Source organism: Schistocerca gregaria, chromosome 3, assembly GCF_023897955.1.
Source record: "Schistocerca gregaria isolate iqSchGreg1 chromosome 3, iqSchGreg1.2, whole genome shotgun sequence".
NCBI lineage: Eukaryota > Metazoa > Arthropoda > Insecta > Orthoptera > Acrididae > Schistocerca > Schistocerca gregaria.
The window spans coordinates 764253111-764270742 of record NC_064922.1 but is presented as its reverse complement, the minus strand read 5'-3'; positions in this window follow the sequence as shown (position 1 = coordinate 764270742).

Here is a 17632-nt window from a genome sequence, read left to right as displayed (position 1 = left end):
TCTATATTTTTTCCACCCCTTGTAGTACAGTATTGACGCCGAACAACATATCTCAGTGTACACCTCAGTAACTGGCTGATCATGGTGTCTAACTGCCCTGCAGGGAACTCCGGATCCGGCTAACGAGACAGCCAGGGACTTTTTCCTGGTGGAAATGAGCCATGACGCGCGACTTACCGATAACGCTTATGGCCAATGAGTGATCTTCGCTCATGGTCCATAGGTGGCATCTTCGGTGGTAGTCACCAGAGGATAGGCAGAAGGTGCGTGGATATAGAGGTGCACATACACGAGTAAAGCTATGGTGATAGTGCTTTTAGAGCGATAACAAGTTGCAGAACTTTGGTCTGCAGGCAGTGCGAGAGTAGTGTTGTCAGCTAGAGCGATCTGCTGTGTTTCCGGGACTGGCATAGTACAGGAAATTGGAAATTTGTGGTAAGTACTGTGGGACCAAACTACTGAGGTCATCGGTCCCTAAGCCTACACACTACTAAATCTAACTTAAAGTAACGACAACACATCCACACATGCGAGAGGGAGAACTAACTCCGGCAGGGGGACCCGAGCGAACCGTGACGAGGCGCTTGAGACCAGGCGGCTATCCCAAACGGGCCTTGTGCTGCAGTGCGCAGCGTAGCATGGAGTGCAGTAGCAGCAAGCAAACGGGCTGTGTGTCACACGAAGAGACCTGATTCCTTCAGGAGGGTTGCATAGCAAACGGATTTACCTCTACAATGCCTTGGCAGGAGCCATTGGGAGGATGGCACGGCAAGCTGGGCCACATATTCAGACTTTCACTCGCGCATGTTATGATTGCTACTGTGGTATCAGACCAGCTTACACTGCGACACAGGCGTCTGTATTACAATGGTGACCACCAGCCATTACTAAATTCTTTCAAGAAATCACCGGCATCATCCTAGAGAGCTTACCAGTCTATATCATCCTGAAATCTTGGATATTCGGGAACCCAGCCGGATATTCGCGTCGTTCTCGCACGACATTTCAGCAGCATGCCTCGCTGTCTTCTTCAGGTGCTACCTGAGACTTGTCCTTGGGTCGATCGAGTCCATTATTTATGCCTGGAAGGAGCTGGGCGTTCCGTCTTCAACTGATACTGGTCTTCAGTTGACCTTACTAGACGGTAAATTATAGCATCATCTGCGAAGAACCTAAGCGATCTGCTCAGATTGTCACCCAGGTCATTTATATAGATCAGGAACAGCAGAGGTCCTAGGACGCTTCCCTGGGGATCACCTGGTATCACTTCAGTTTTACTCGATGACAACCGATAAGTCATAGCAGCCGAGCAAAGATCCTATCAGAGGGGATATATCGCCACGCGCCTCTAGCGCCGATGACGGTCAGGCAAAACAGCAACTCAGTAACGCTAGTAATTTACATCAACGTGGTGAGATGGAAATACGTTAAAACAGGGTTTAAAATACAAAATGGTGGGACGTCGAGCCATGCACGGCTCACGATAACCTCGTAGTTTGGTCCTTCCCCCCACCACCTCCTTCAAACAAACCATCCAACCAATCTGGTGTGGATACGCTGTGAAGCAGTCGGCACAGTGCTGCTCCCATAATACAGCAGACTGTTCTTATTGAAAATCTGTCTTCATTAGTTGAGCTGCTGTCCTAGGCTTCCTGCGTTGACAAGGAAGGCGTCTAAGGTTTACTGGGGTGTCCGAGGTACATTATTTCGCGGTGCAACGTTGTTGACGGAGGATAACACGGCGGCTGGTCCATACTACATTGGCAGCCATTGTCAGAACACTGTGTAATGGAACATGTCTGATTCTACATGGTCTAGTCACACTCATGTGACCATCGCCTGCATTCGACGTCAAAGGGTGGCAGTACTAGCAGTGGAGAATATAAAAAACGGGTCGAAGGAACACAGATGAAAGTGAAGTTGTTGTCATAACGCGGAATGCATGATTTTTGGCCAAGGGTGGATGCATTTTCGAAACGGCTAAGTCTGTAAGTTAAATCTGTAAGTTTATCACGGGCCGCCGTGTTTAATGAACACCGTGTATGGAAAAATGGCGCTATCGGAAACCGGTGCCGAGGCAACTGTAGTGCACGAATGACCAAAGGTGACAGGGATGGACGACGGTTGTGGAAATGTGACGGACCAATAGACGTACAGACTTTGAGCCATTGAACACCCAGTTAAATCAAGAGGCTACCAACAGTGTCTCCTCAACGACCATTCAACTGACGTTGCAGTACAAGGCCCTCCACAGCAGGCACCAGTTTCATGCACCCTTGCTGACTGCTGTTCATCGGCGACCAAGGCTGGAACTGACACGCTAATACTGCAATTGGACGTCCACTGTGTGGCTGTTTTAGATGAAAGCAAATACCCTGTAGCAATCGTCGGAAGGGGTATAGTTTGCGGCATTCCGTCGGTGATATTCTTGAAAGCACAATGGATCAACACAAATATTCATCTCTCCTAGAGGACCTTGTCCTTCCCTACATGCAGTTTGTTTTTCCTTGGCATCATGTGACCACCAGGACGATCACTGTGTCACACTGATTGTAGTGCACGTGCATGATTCGAAGATCACCGGTATGAGTCCGCAATACTGTCCTGGCCACCAAACTCCATGGATATAAACCCACTCGGGGAATCTGTGAACCATTTCGATTGGGCTGTACCCTTTACCTGCATATCTCGTTGAGGTCTGTGTTGCATAAGGTGATCATTCATGTTTTTGAGAAGTCGTCACATTAATGTGATTGGACAGTGTATAGCTGATCGATAGTGGACCGTTAATATTGCAGAAGTTAACAGAAATAATCTTTTCAAGCAGAAACATAAACGTGACTATTTTCTCTTGATTTTTTTTTGCCCTACTGGCATACAATTCCTTGTCATATCCTCGTACCCTCCTGATTCTGTATTTCTAAATTCGTATTTCTGTTCTGGAATTAAAGCCATTGAATATCCAGCCGGCCGCTCTAGCCGTGCGGTTCTAGGCGCTGCAGTCCGGAACCGCGAGACTGCTACGGTCGTAGGTTCGAATCCTGCCTCGGGCATGGATGTGTGTGATGTCCTTAGGTTAATTAGGTTCAAGTAGTTCTAAGTTCTAGGGGACTGATTACCTAAGATGTTAATTCCTATAGTGCTCAGAGCCATTTGAACCATTGAATATCCAGTTGACTGTTTGCATGAATAATCAGTGATATATAATATGCAAATATGGAGTATGTGTACGGTCTATTGGCTGGCAGTGTCCTTGCATTTGCTAAAGAATATCACGAGGTAATTTCATGCGTTGAAATGCTTGCATTCCCGTTCACTGCCACAGCTTCTAAGAGTTACGCCGTGTGGTGGAATACTAACTCTCGTAGTAATCATCAGTCGTTCCAAAACAGCCTACAAAGAGTTCTTTAAACGACCTTTCAGGGTTGTTTCGGTGTAGTGTGTGGTGTGATGTGATCATATATACTGTTACTTTATAAGAACAATTGTCAAGGCATAAGTACTTGCTTTTCGGAAAATGAGTTAGGTGAACAAGTAGAGGGTACTGAGTTGGTCATGAAAGACGCAGTGTATCTCCAACAAGGTGCCACCATCACGCTATTTTTGTGTTGTCATCGGGTTCGGACTGGTTCGCTGCGACCCGACACGAATTCCTCTTCTGTGTTAACTTCATCATCTCTAGAGTTTTTACTTAGAAACTCCGCTGAACCTGTCATTATGTTTCTGGGCTATTCATGAATTGCTTGAAATTCTCACCTACTAAAAAGATTACGAAATAGATTCGCACTCTGTGACTAAGCGCTGACATCACGTGTCTGCGGCACATTGAAATTTGTGCTGGGGCAGGACTCGAATCCGGATTTCGTGCCTATCGCGATCGGTCACCTTAACCACTACTGTTATTCGAGGACTCCTCCAACACTGATCCAAACTACATCCATTGTGATCGCACAATTCATGATTTCCGCACAGGGAGACGAATACTGTATTGCCATTTTAGCCCACGGAGGCGTGGATACATCACTAATGACTACCATGTCTGTGTTTATGTAGTGTCTGTATCTTCACAAAACAAAGTCGTTCAGACATGAATGCTTGTTGTGACTATGTGACATACAGACGTTTGGATCGGTCCTGGATGCATGCTGACACTTGTCGCCCTGTTACGAGTTGTGCGAGCATAATGGTTCTGGCTGCGTGACATGTGTAAAACTTTGTTTCGGTACTGGAGACGAGCCTGGATAGGCAAAGTTGTTAAAGCGACCGCCCTCGAAAAGCGAGATATCCGGGTTCGAGTCGCAGTCAGGCCAAAATTCTGATATGTCGCAAAGGGCTGAGTGTCAATGCAGGTTGACAGAAAATGAAGCTTTTCCGTAATGTTGACCACAGATGTAATCGCTAGTGATAGTGCATACATATGTAACATTACGCCTGTTTCGGTGAGATGATCGGTTACGCAGAATCTGTACAAATTAAGTGAATTTGTTGTACGACTTGACGGCTAGTGAGTCCAGGTCTCAGGCTGTGTAGCGGCAGTTCCAGCTTCCTTCTAGGTGATCAGTATGATCGAGTCCAGGCACAAAGGCTAGAAGGGTAGAAGGGTCGTCAGAAATAGGGAAAATTCGTGTATGGGAAATTTCGATGGCTGTAGTTCGCATGGCCTTTGTGCACGAGACAATACTCCAAGACATGTCGCAGTGTCAGACAAGCTGAAATCTAGCTTCTTACAGCTGTTCGAGAGTCTATAATAATTGACATCAAGTACTAAAGCAAATCTGAATTCATCGGTGATCACAGATAAATGAGCCGGATCTAGTGACACAATAATATTTCTGTATCTTTAAAACTACAGAAGATAATATTTGACAGCGAATAAACATTTTCACAATGAACCTCTAAATTAAAAACTTTTATATGATTCATGCAATTTTAATTAACGATATCTCAAAACCACTCACCTATAATTGTTTATGTGTTGACTTATGACGACGTCTTTATTAACTCTTGTTACACAAATATTTGTCAGAACATCATATTCTCCACATTTACACAGCTAGAGACCACAGCACGACTTTCTCGCATTTTTCTATACTCACGTAATTATTTAATGAACAGTTGATTACATTTCCAGTAACTTTATTTAAATGATGATTGCAAGTGCTTTTAAAAAACTGTGCTAATTTAGAAGTAGTCAGTCATGTGTGTTAGCGGTCATCACAAGTGAAAAGAGAACCAAACGGTTCTAGGCGCTACAGCCTGAAACCGAGCGACCGCTACGGTCGCAGGTTCGAATCCTGCCTCGGGCATGGATGTGTGTGATGTCTTTAGGTTAGTTAGGTTTACTTAGTTCTACGTTCTAGGCGACTGATGACCTCAGAAGTTAAGTCGCATAGTGCTCAGAGCCATTTGAACCAACCAGAGAACCAAATGACACTTCTGACAAGAAGAGGTAAATAGTTATTTAAACAATATTTAAGGAAACTTGCGCAAGAAAGCTGACTTATTTATTTGTGAACCAACTATTACTTATATTTAATGTAAATAATCTGAGTGTAACCGAAAGTTTATGTCATTTATTTATATAAATATTGTTGTAATATACACTCCTGGAAATGGAAAAAAGAACACATTGACACCGGTGTGTCAGACCCACCATACTTGCTCCGGACACTGCGAGAGGGCTGTACAAGCAATGATCACACGCACGGCACAGCGGACACACCAGGAACCGCGGTGTTGGCCGTCGAATGGCGCTAACTGCGCAGCATTTGTGCACCGCCGCCGTCAGTGTCAGCCAGTTTGCCGTGGCATACGGAGCTCCATCGCAGTCTTTAACACTGGTAGCATGCCGCGACAGCGTGGACGTGAACCGTATGTGCAGTTGACGGACTTTGAGCGAGGGCGTATATTGGGCATGCGGGAGGCCGGGTGGACGTACCGCCGAATTGCTCAACACGTGGGGCGTGAGGTCTCCACAGTCCATCGATGTTGTCGCCAGTGGTCGGCGGAAGGTGCACGTGCCCGTCGACCTGAGACCGGACCGCAGCGACGCACGGATGCACGCCAAGACCGTAGGATCCTACGCAGTGCCGTAGGGGACCGCACCGCCACTTCCCAGCAAATTAGGGACACTGTTGCTCCTGGGGTATCGGCGAGGACCATTCACAATCGTCTCCATGAAGCTGGGCTACGGTCCCACACACCGTTAGGCCGTCTTCCGCTCATGCCCCAACATCGTGCAGCCCGCCTCCAGTGGTGTCGCGACAGGCGTGAATGGAGGGACGAATGGAGACGTGTCGTCTTCAGCGATGAGAGTCGCTTCTGCCTTGGTGCCAATGATGGTCGTATGCGTGTTTGGCGCAGTGCAGGTGAGCGCCACAATCAGGACTGCATACGACCGAGGCACACAGGCCCAACACCCGCCATCATGGTGTGGGGAGCGATCTCCTACACTGGCCGTACACCTCTGGTGATCGTCGAAGGGACACTGAATAGTGCACGGTACATCCAAACCGTCATCGAACCCATAGTTTTACCATTCCTAGATCGGCAAGGGAACTTGCTGTTCCAACAGGACAATGCACGTCCGCATGTATCCCGTGCCACCCAACGTGCTCTAGAAGGTGTAAGTCAACTACCCTGGCCAGCAGGATCTCCGGATCTGTCCCCCATTGAGCATGTTTGGGACAGGATGAAGCGTCGTCTCACGCGGTCTGCACGTCCAGCACAAACGCTGGTCCAACTGAGGCGCCAGGTGGAAATGGCATGGCAAGCCGTTCCACAGGACTACATCCAGCATCTCTACGATCGTCTCCATGGGAGAATAGCAGCCTGCATTGCTGCGAAAGGTGGATATACACTGTACTAGTGCCGACATTGTGCATGCTCTGTTGCCTGTGTCTATGTGCCAGTGGTTCTGTCAGTGTGATCATGTGATGTATCTGACCCCAGGAATGTGTCAATCAAGTTTCCCCTTCCTGGGACAATGAGTTCACGGTGTTCTTATTTCAATTTCCAGGAGTGTATTAGTACTGTACGGAAAGTACTCAAAGTTGAGTCAGATGACGTCTGTAACACGCAAGAATGATGTATATTTTGTGGGGATGGCCCGCAGTCAATGGAAAAGGTGATGGTAGCTGAAAATTAAGGGAGACAGGGACTTTTCGGGTGGAGTGCTCATTGGAGCTATTGTGGACACTTAGTGTCGAATTCTGGAAGAAGACAGACCTGCTATAGCAACGTGCGTGATTCAGTCATATAGAAGATAGGTTGTGGGGGGGGGGGGGGGGGGACGTCCGTTACAGTACTTTAACTTTCGAAGGGGCTTTGTATTTTGATATATCTGAATGTGCTCTAGAGTAGGAGTCTAGCTTTTTCCGCTTGTAAGACGGAAGTGCACATAGACGCTGTACTAGCTGCTTAATTTGAAATCATCGTGTTGAAATCTGAACTGTTTTGATCCGGTGAATCCTTCATGTATTGTGATCACGAAATGGACTTGGTTTTCGTGTGTCTTTGATGACTATTGTATTTGGAACTTTTTCTACCAATGCTCTCAACGTAACTTTACTGTATCTGAAAAGGGTAATAAATTCAAAATTAACAGCCTTAGTTGAGGAGTTACCTAGATTTACCTAGGTTTCAATTGGGATAACCCAACCTTCTTCAGAATTACACTTACTAATGTTAGTACATAATGGACATTGTCAAACTAAAAATACAAATACACCGAGTGTCGTCATATCTTAAAAACTTAACTGAAGCTGCCTCAGCTCCACTTCCCGACCGCGATACGGCAGCCACGAGTGTTGTACTGGAACTGACAGTAACATTATGAGGCCCGTCTAAGCGGACGCATTACTTCGCGCCTGCGCATAAACTGTGTGATGTGTACTTTTTGGGGCAAGACGCAAGCTAACTCTTTAATTAGAATTTACCAAAAAATGAAATAAAATAAAGGTGCAAGTGAGGAAAGGGCGTATATATTAACCTGTGCAGTACGTATATGGAACTACTGTCTTAACATTTATTGATTATTCTTTGATCTTGATATGAAAACGACATCACGTGTTTAAAATGTGTGATCTGTCCAGGACAATATTGTGCCTAAGCACGAAGTTTAATCACCCAATAAGAACATGGATATGGGAAGGGCATTAGAATGCCAACATCGTCATTATTATGCCTAGGAGCATAATTTTTAAGGCGTAAAGGTTAAGCATTTGCTTAGCTATAGTTACTACGCATGAACATCCTATTGACTTAGCACACAAATGGTCATGAATGAACTTATGAACAGTCTACATCTAATCTGTAATAGCCGGAAATACTGGCCATATAAAACAGTCAATATTCAAGATAAGTATACTTGACCTGATGGGCCAGAAACAAGCCAAAACAAACTTATGTACGTGCCAGATTGAGCTTCATGAAGTTATGATTATAAGTTACAGAAGAGACTAAAGTAGGGGAAAATATGGCGGCAATGGGGCACTATTTCAATGAAGGTAATCCACACACGTACTATAAAAGCCTGCGTGTGGATTACTGCCATCATAATTCAGGCCTGGTGACCACCGCCATTGAATTTAGGGCATGACAGCGGGAATTATTTAAACCTAGCGTGTGACTTTGCGAACATCGCTGCAGTCAACACACTTAAAATAATTGACCGACAAAGATCAATATGTACTTAAAGAACTAGTTTAAACTATGGGAGGATGACGAGAAATTGGTTAAATTGTAATGTGATTAGGCAAGCATCGCTCCAAAGGACGTCTTTAAACGTCATTGAGTAAGATCAATTTCATCTGATCTAGCTAGTCTAAAGAGTAATATTTGTCTCTATATTAACTCACTATCGTACGACCAGTTCCCTTTGATCTAAAATGTCCTGTCTTGAATAAACGTTATTCAACATAATTCTCTGCCGTCTACATCAATTACAGACATTAGAGTGGAATCTTTTTTATTAAATTATTCATTGATCTTTTATTTTTTATTTTAGTGTATTTTATTAACTTGCAGTTCTAGCTAATTATTTGCCTGCAGGATCACAGCTGCATTTTATTATCTCCAGCGATTTAGCTGTGGCGCAAGAAAGCAGATTGGCACGGCTCGAACCGATGACTACATGGAGTCGTTCTCTTCTAAAGAGAGCTGTGCACAGCAAAAGAAACTAAGATGCGAGTAATCACAGGTAACGACCCAACTTCCCGTATGGGATGCTGTTTGTAGGAGCAACTACTCAACAGTTACCATTACATATCGTCAAAATGTGTGAAGAACACTGTATAGTGAAGATACAGACAATGGATAAACATAGACATTGTAACTGTCAGTATAAAGATATTGTAGGACTGTATCAAATAATTTATGAAATCACAAAACTACATTTGTGATTTTACAGGTAATTAATCACGGACAAATATAAATGATAAAGTAAAAAACAATAACAAATGTACAAAATGACAAAAGTGTTTCTCGGTAATTACTCCAAGTAGAACATATCCATATGACAGATTATATTTAGTGAGTTGACATTTCCCCTACTGCTCACAATAACTGACTGTATCTTCTAGAACAGCCGCACATATTTATTTCAGCTTGTGCTGATGTTCCAGAAAATACTGCGATTTGCACTGTGCGCCTTGCGAGATTTTGTACACCACGAATCAAATCAACAACACGTCACCAGTGTTTCGACAGGTTGAGCACTTCAGCAGGCGCAGCAGAGCTGTGTGGACAGCACGGGGAGCAAGTGTGGCCAACTGCTGAATGCGCTCAACAGCCTGCCAAAGTTGCGCTGCGGTGAAACCGCACCCGGGAAGCGATAGCGGCCGCCCGCTCTGTGGTCGCACAATTGAGAGCGAGCCGCATTTTTGAGGAGACCTGGCACAAAAGGTCGTTGTACTGGGCTGTGTGAAGGGAAAATTCTGCATTACGCGACTGAGAAGAGGTTCCAGCGACCAAAATTGATAAACTTTTCCTCTCAGCCTGCGAATGTGTGCAGATATTAGAGCGACCATTAATACTATCCCACTGGTTGAGTTAGGAAACAGTATCAACAGAAAAAAAGAGGGCTTGTTTTTCAGCTTTTTCCATGCATAGCTTTAAGGGGAAAAAAATAGCAATTACGTTTGATGTAGGTTAGTTTGTTGACATCGTTGTGTGGTGTGCGTACTGTAAGACCTTCGGTACACACACCATCAGATTAGTTGACTTGCCACTCTAACGAAGTAGGCGAGTGTCACTAATTTGTCTCGTGGTCTTATCGTGGCGTGTTTATCTTCTGCCATTAGGTCAGATGATAGAAATGCCACTTGCACGCTTAGAGTAGCAGATTGACGGTGACCAACTTTAAACAGAACTTGATTAAATTTCACACACATTTATTAAAATAATGAAAAGCATAGATATTACGTAACTTGATTCTGGATGCTGTTTAGAATTGACAATCTGAAGCTCCCTTGGTCTTGGTACGTTAATCTTATTCTCACATATCTCTGATGATTGACAAAGTTTCTGTTCATTTACCTTCATGGCTATGTACAGGAACATGGTAATCGTATTAGGTGCAGACTGAAATTTGACTATAGACTGGTACAGACAAATGCAGACTAATGCAGACTGATCTATGGGAGATCTGTTCACTCATTATAATACCTCGAGCGTTCAGGTATCACTGCGTGAGTGTGATCCGCGAGGAGAAAAGGTTCTACGTTAGCAGCGATGTCAGTGGCTGCATTACATATTAATATCTGCGGAAGCAGAATTTGGTCCGTCTCTAAGACAGCGCCATCTCGTAGTGCGGAGACGGACGAGCGCTGCGCCTGCGCTGTTGTGCTTAGCGGGGCGCTCTCTAGTGGGAGAGTTGTGTACATGCTGACTATGCGGAACTATGTGCACAACACGTTGACACTCATGCTAACAGTACTAGTCAGTCTGTTTGAAAGAACACAACTTCTACTTACATTAATTATTGTGGTTGGCAGGAGAACCAACGGTATGGTTAAAGGAGGCAGATATGCACGCGATTTAGCTAACACAGGCTGGCGTGAGGTCTGGAACATGACAAGGGAATTAGAAGTGAGAAAAACGGACATAGCTGGTAGAATACTTCACTTTAATCCATTAATGACGAACATCGCTCTTTATGGTACATGATTCACAATATCAATGGTACGGATAATGGCGCCTTGCTAGGTCGTAGCAAATAACGTAGCTGAAGGCTATGCTAACTAGCGTCTCGGCAAATGAGAGCGTAGAAGTCAGTGAACCATCGCTAGCAAAGTCGGCTGTACAACTGGGGCGAGTGCTAGGAAGTCTCTCCAGACCTGCCGTGTGGCGGCGTTCCGTCTGCAATCAATTGATAGTGGCGACACGCGGGTCCGACGAATACTACCGGACCGCGGCCGATTTAAAGGCTACCACCTAGCAAGTGTGGCGTCTGGCGGTGACACCACATTCCTCCCCCGCAAATCGGCGTACGGTTGTGGCATAAGGCTTCCGCGCGCCGTGGCGTGGACCGCATGTTCACGTGTGCGACGTGGTGGGGAGTCTAACAACAGGAGAGGCTGTGCCACCCGCACTCTGCCATTCGGACTGTGGGGAGCTAGGAACCACCTGAAAACCTGCTCCAGGGTGCACGCCAACATGTGGTGTATGCGCCCTTAGAGAGACAGGAGAGGCCGAAGGGTCGACCTCCATCGGGCCGGGGCACCAGACGGGTGAAGACGACATAAGTTCCATGCCGGAAGACAACTGGTCCCGGGAAGCGATCGGCGGCGCGTGACCCAGGGAGGCGCCCGGCGGCTGCAGCGACGCGTCCACTGCAGGCGTCGCCGGCGGGAGGACAGGCGGCGGCCGCCGCGGCGTTGGCGGCGCGTCGCCATGGGGCAAAATGGAAGGCAGCGTAACACCTGGGGTTGAGGCGAGCCAGTAGATGGGTCTCTGGGGCGCTGACCGGACGGCACCGTCGCTGAAAGCAGACGGCGAGCGGCAGATCCCGTGCGACGACAGAGGCGCAGCTGAGTGAGATGCCGACGCACCTCACCAGAGGCCCCCAAAACCAGATACATAGCGCTTCCGAGGCAGCTAAGAATGCGCCCTTCGAGCCAACGCCGTGAACCTCGATAGTGGCGATAGTAGACAACGTCGCCTGGAGCAAAAGCAGGCGTCTGCCGCTGCACAGGAACCTGATGCGGCGGATGCAGCAAAGACATCAAGGTTCGATGAGGGCGACTGTGGAGCAACTCATCTGGTGAGCGACCATCTCGGGGCTGAGAGCGATACGAGGACAAAAAGAGCAATAACGCGTCCTCCCGAGAATGCGAGTCTTTCAACTTCAACATCTGTGACTTGAAAGTCCTGACCAATCGTTCAGCGGCACCGTCTGACTGTGGCGAAAACGGCGCAGACGTCAGATGTTGAATACCATTGGCCTTGCAGAATGACTGAAATTCTGCGGACATGAATTGTGGGCCATTGTCGGAAACAGTAGTCAGTTGAAGACCTTCAATGCAAAAGATAGCGGATAACGCTTGGATGGTGGCAGATGACGTAGTGGAAGACATCCGGATAACAAAAGGAAAATTACTGAATGAATCTACCACAACCAACCACCGAGCATTCCAGAATGGACCAGCAAAATCGATGTGTAAGCGTTGCCAAGGGGAAGTGGCTTTTGGCCATCCAATGAATTTCCGCGGTGGTGCTGATTGTTGTTCGGCACACACCATGCAAGAAGAGCACGTATTCGTAATCGCGGCACGATTGCGAACCAAGTACTGTGCTGACGAGCAAGTTGTTTCGTTCTCACTATATCCCAATGTCCTTGGTGGAGAAGCTGTAAGACAGAGACTGTAACGAACGTGGTACCACGACCCTGGACTGATCATTATCAGAACGCAACAGCAAAACACCACGTCGTTCAAAAAGTCTCTCCTTGTGAGCAAACAATCGGCGAACCAACGGGTCCCCGATCCGTGACTTTGACAAGGGCCATTGCGTAGCAACAAAACGCAGAACGGTAGCAAGGACTGGGACGGCAGCTGCGGCTGTAGCTACACGACGAAAATCAATCGGAAACGATTCGACAACGTCATCGGTTTCCGCATCAATGAACATGCAAGCAAGTTCGGAAGAATCGAATGCCCTATCCTCAGCAATAGGCAAGCGGGACAACGCATCGGCGTTTCCGTGCTTAGCAGTGTACCGATACAAGATATCGTAGCGGTACTGCGACAGGAAAATAGATCAGCGAATGAATTTCTGCGCTGTACGTGGAGGTACAGGCTTGGTTGGATGAAAAAGCGATGTCAAAGGTTTGTGGTCTGTGATTATGGTAAAGTGACGACAATACAAGAAATCATGAAACTTTGTAACATTAAATACGAGAGCCCATGCTTCTTTCTGCACAGTTTGTAAAAAAGATCTTCCGGGCGGGGTAAAGGAAAAGTTGCAATCACTAGTTGTGGATTCATTGTTGCCTTGAAGTCCACACAAAGTCTCAATTTGCCGGACGGTTTTGGAAAAATTACTAAGGGTGATGCCCAGAGAGAAGCCTGCACACGTTCAATCACACCTTGTGATTCCAAATCTTGTAATGTGTTTGTGACCTCACCACGCAATGCGTGGGGAACATTGCGCGCTCTGAAAAATTACGGTTGCGCGTTTACTTTCAGTTACAAATGTGCTTTATAGTTCTTAGCGCAACCGAGGCCAGGTGCAAAAATGTCTGCAAATTTTTCACATAGACGAGAAACACTGCCTGAAGGCACAGTCTGGTTCACTGATAGGACCTGATTTACTATAGACAAGTTAAACAACTGAAATAAATCGAAACCAAACAAGTTCACTGCAGAAGAAGAACGAAGGATGTAAAATGACACAAGTTTTGTTTGTCCTTTGTATGTTGGAAGAAGGCTGCACTGTCCTAACAAAGGGATCTCTTGACTTGAATAGCTAGTTAACTGAACATTTGCAGCACGCTACGGAGGTGTGCCCAGCAGTTTGTAAGTGTCTTGATTGATCAGTGAAACTGCAGCTCCGGTATCAAGCTGCAGTGGTATCACTTTGCCATTAATGTCCAAGTCTACAAAAAGTATATTGTCCTGCTGACGACAAGAGCGACTGTCTCGTGCAACGTGAACTGACATTGGTACAGAGTCACTTTCGACTTGACGGGAGTGCCGGCGACGTCAACGCACACTATTTTTGGGACGAACACGGTCAGTGTTAGAGAGAGTAGCACTGGGCGGAGTGGAATGAACTACATGAATTTATATGGGCGAAGTTTCGCGAGCCTGAGTATCCTTGGTGCGATTCCGATTCCGGCGCGAAGCGAAGGGCCGGGAAGGGTTTTGAGCTTCCGATCTGAGTTTTTTCTGGCAAACACTCTGAACATGTCCTTTTTTATTACAATAAAAGCAAATAGCTTGGCGTGACGGGCAATTCTCACGCGAATGTTTAGTAGCACACCGCGGGCACGATTTGATCACTGCATTTGCTTGCTGGCGCGGCGCACGTGGCTCAGAGCCTGGCGGCAGCAGCGCGGCCGGCGCGAGCGTTGTTTACTGCTCCGTGCAGCGTGCCCGGCGGGCCGGTGAACCTGACACACTGCGGGCGAAGTTTCAAAGGATTCCTGAGCAAAGTCAAGTGTGTCCTGCCGATCCAATATGTCCATCACTTGTTGAAGGGAGGGATTTACTAGTTTCAAAATCTGTTCCCTTATACGAACATCAGAAACTCTCTGTGCAATTGCATTACGTACCATAGTATCTGAATAAGGGAGTCCACATTTACACTCAAACGCACAATCCCTAGTAAGGCCTTGCAAGGTTGCAACCCACTCCCGATTAGTCTGACCTATCGTACGTTTTGTACGAAAGAAGGTATACCGTTTGGCAACAACATTGACTGGTTCTTTGAAATACGCATCTAATGCAGACAAAATTTCTTCGTAGGACAGAGTTGCTACGTCGCGTCGGGGAAATAATTTGACTATCACACGGTACGTTTGTACCACTACGGAGGAAAGGAGGAAAGGCTGCCGCTCGTTACTTTGAATTCTGTAGGCGGCCTGATGGAATCCAAATTGGCGTGACCACTCCGTCCATCTTTCCAGTGCAGCATCAAAAGGTCGAAAAGTTGGTGCAACACCGTGTTATGGCTGCGTTAGCGGTGAAGTGGCTGCTGCCGCATCGTTTTGCATCGCACGTTGACCCTGGACGAGCTGTCCAAGGACAACCAGTAAGGCCTGCGTTTGCTGACTCTGTAAGCGATAAAATTCGGACAGTACATCTGGAGATTGTGGCGAAGCCATGACACAAGTAAATGAGAGCAATATCGATAAGAACGCGGTTTTGCCTCGTCGCCAATGTTGTGGTTGGCAGGAGAGCCAACCGTATGGTTAGAGGAGGCCGATATGCACGCGTTTTAGCTCACGCAGGCTGGCGTGAGGTCTGGAACATGACAAGGGTATTAGAGGTGAGAAAAACGGACGTAGCTGGTGGAATACTTAACTTTAATCCATTAACGACGAACGTCGCTCTTTATGGTACATGATTCACAATATCAATAGTACGGATACTGGCGCCTTGCTAGGTCGTAGCAAATAACGTAAGTGAAGGCTATGCTAACTATCGTCTCGGCAAATGGGAGCGTAGAAGTGAGTGAACCATCGCTAGCAAAGTCGGCTGTACAACTGGGGCGAGTGCTAGGAAGTCTCTCTAGACCTGCCGTGTGGCGGCGCTCGGTCTGCAATTAATTGATAGTGGCGACACGCGGGTCCGACGTATACTACCGGACCGCGGCCTATTTAAAGGCTACCACCTAGAAAGTGTGGTGTCTGGCGGTGACACCACATTAATTGCAACTGACGTGTGTTCTAAAAGTGGAGAGCACAAGTTTGTCCATGTGAGATGACAAATCTATCCCAAGTCGCCAAATTGTTTTTTTGGTTTCTTAGTTTCTTGTTCCTGTAATGGTCTAGCCCTTGGGGGCCCAGGTTCAGTCCCTAATAGGGATGGAGGCGTCTTCTCGTTCCAGTCTGTCCAGGACGCCACAAGCTTTAATTGGCCAGTGTATTACTTCCTTGTATTTTTGAATGTTCGCGATGTCTGATGCTTCCTAGAACATAGTTTATTGCTGAGTAACACATTACACTAAACTGTTGATTAATGAAATAAAATCTTTGGAAAGACATTGCCCTGCGGGATGTGGAGTCCTGAACAAATGTTTTTTGCGTGTATCTCAATGCCGATAACCTCACAAATTAACTTCGGTTCACTATGAGCATGGGTTAACGTACTCATGGTCCGATGACGAGTCCGAAAATTTGTGGAAACACTGGCTGGTTAATGAGAGAAAATCCTACTATGGGGTGGTAAGGGGATATTGTAATGGAAAAGTAGGAGCAGTGGAACTCTTCTTGAGTGCGAAACATTGGGTATTACAGTGAAACTGACAACGGTCATTCATAATTCAATGTTGCCGTTAAGAAACATTTTGTTTATAGAATGAAAGAAACAGTAAATAGATTTGACTTGCGCCAAACAGAACTAAAATGAACTGATTATATTTTGTCAAGAAATAAAGAAATGGTACATGATGCAGTGATCTTAGTTTTTTTTTTAAAATCCCAACTGACAGTAGACTCCTAAAACGTAGAACTGGTCAAAATACTCATACGAAGCTAGAATGAAATACGCTCAGAAAACAGGTGGTCAGAAATATAGATTACTAGAACTGTTTTAAGAATACCAAGATAAGCAGGTAGGTCACCATCTACGAAAATGTAGAGACAGTAACGAATGGAGCAATTATGAAACACAAATACTTAGGCAGCCAGCAAGAAATCAAATGATTCAAATGGCTCTGAGCACTATGGGACTTACCTTCTGAGGTCATCAATCCCCTAGAACTTAGAACTACTTAAACCTAACTAACCTAAGGACATCACACCCATCCATTCCCGAGGCAGGATGCGAACCTGCGACCGCAGCGGTCGCGCAGTTCCCGACTGTACCGCCTAGAACGGTTCGGCCAGAAGAAATCAGAAGGCTCTTTAAATCGTACACATCTGCTGTTATAGTGGAAACAAGATTTCAGGTGCGTGGTAAAGGGAATAAGACAGAGTATTTTGTCTGCATATTTCAAACGGATGTGAAAATACACGTGGAAAATTTACTAAGTGAAGACACGAAGTACAAAGTAGAAACTTAGGTAATAATACCACTTCATCAGTTAAGACTGCAGAGTACACGATAGCACTCAACAAAGTCAACATTCTTCAGGCATCCCAATATTTATTTGGCTGGTTCTTTTGGTCGAGAGGTGTGTCAGAAACGTTGGTAGTTAATGCTGAATACAATGGAGATGTATAAGTAATGAAAGATGAGGAAAGGCCCTCGGAGATGATGGTATTTAAATAGAAACGATTGAAACCTAAAGAAAAGAAACGCGAAAAAAATTACCGAATATCTGCATAAGAAGAGAATTTCCAAAAGTGGAACGTTGTTGAGGTAATCCTTCCTCAGAAGAAAGCAAGATAGAACGCAAAGCTGTAACCTATCGGTCTCCTTTCGTCAATTAACAGATTATTAATAAAATGATCCCCAATCGATGAGAA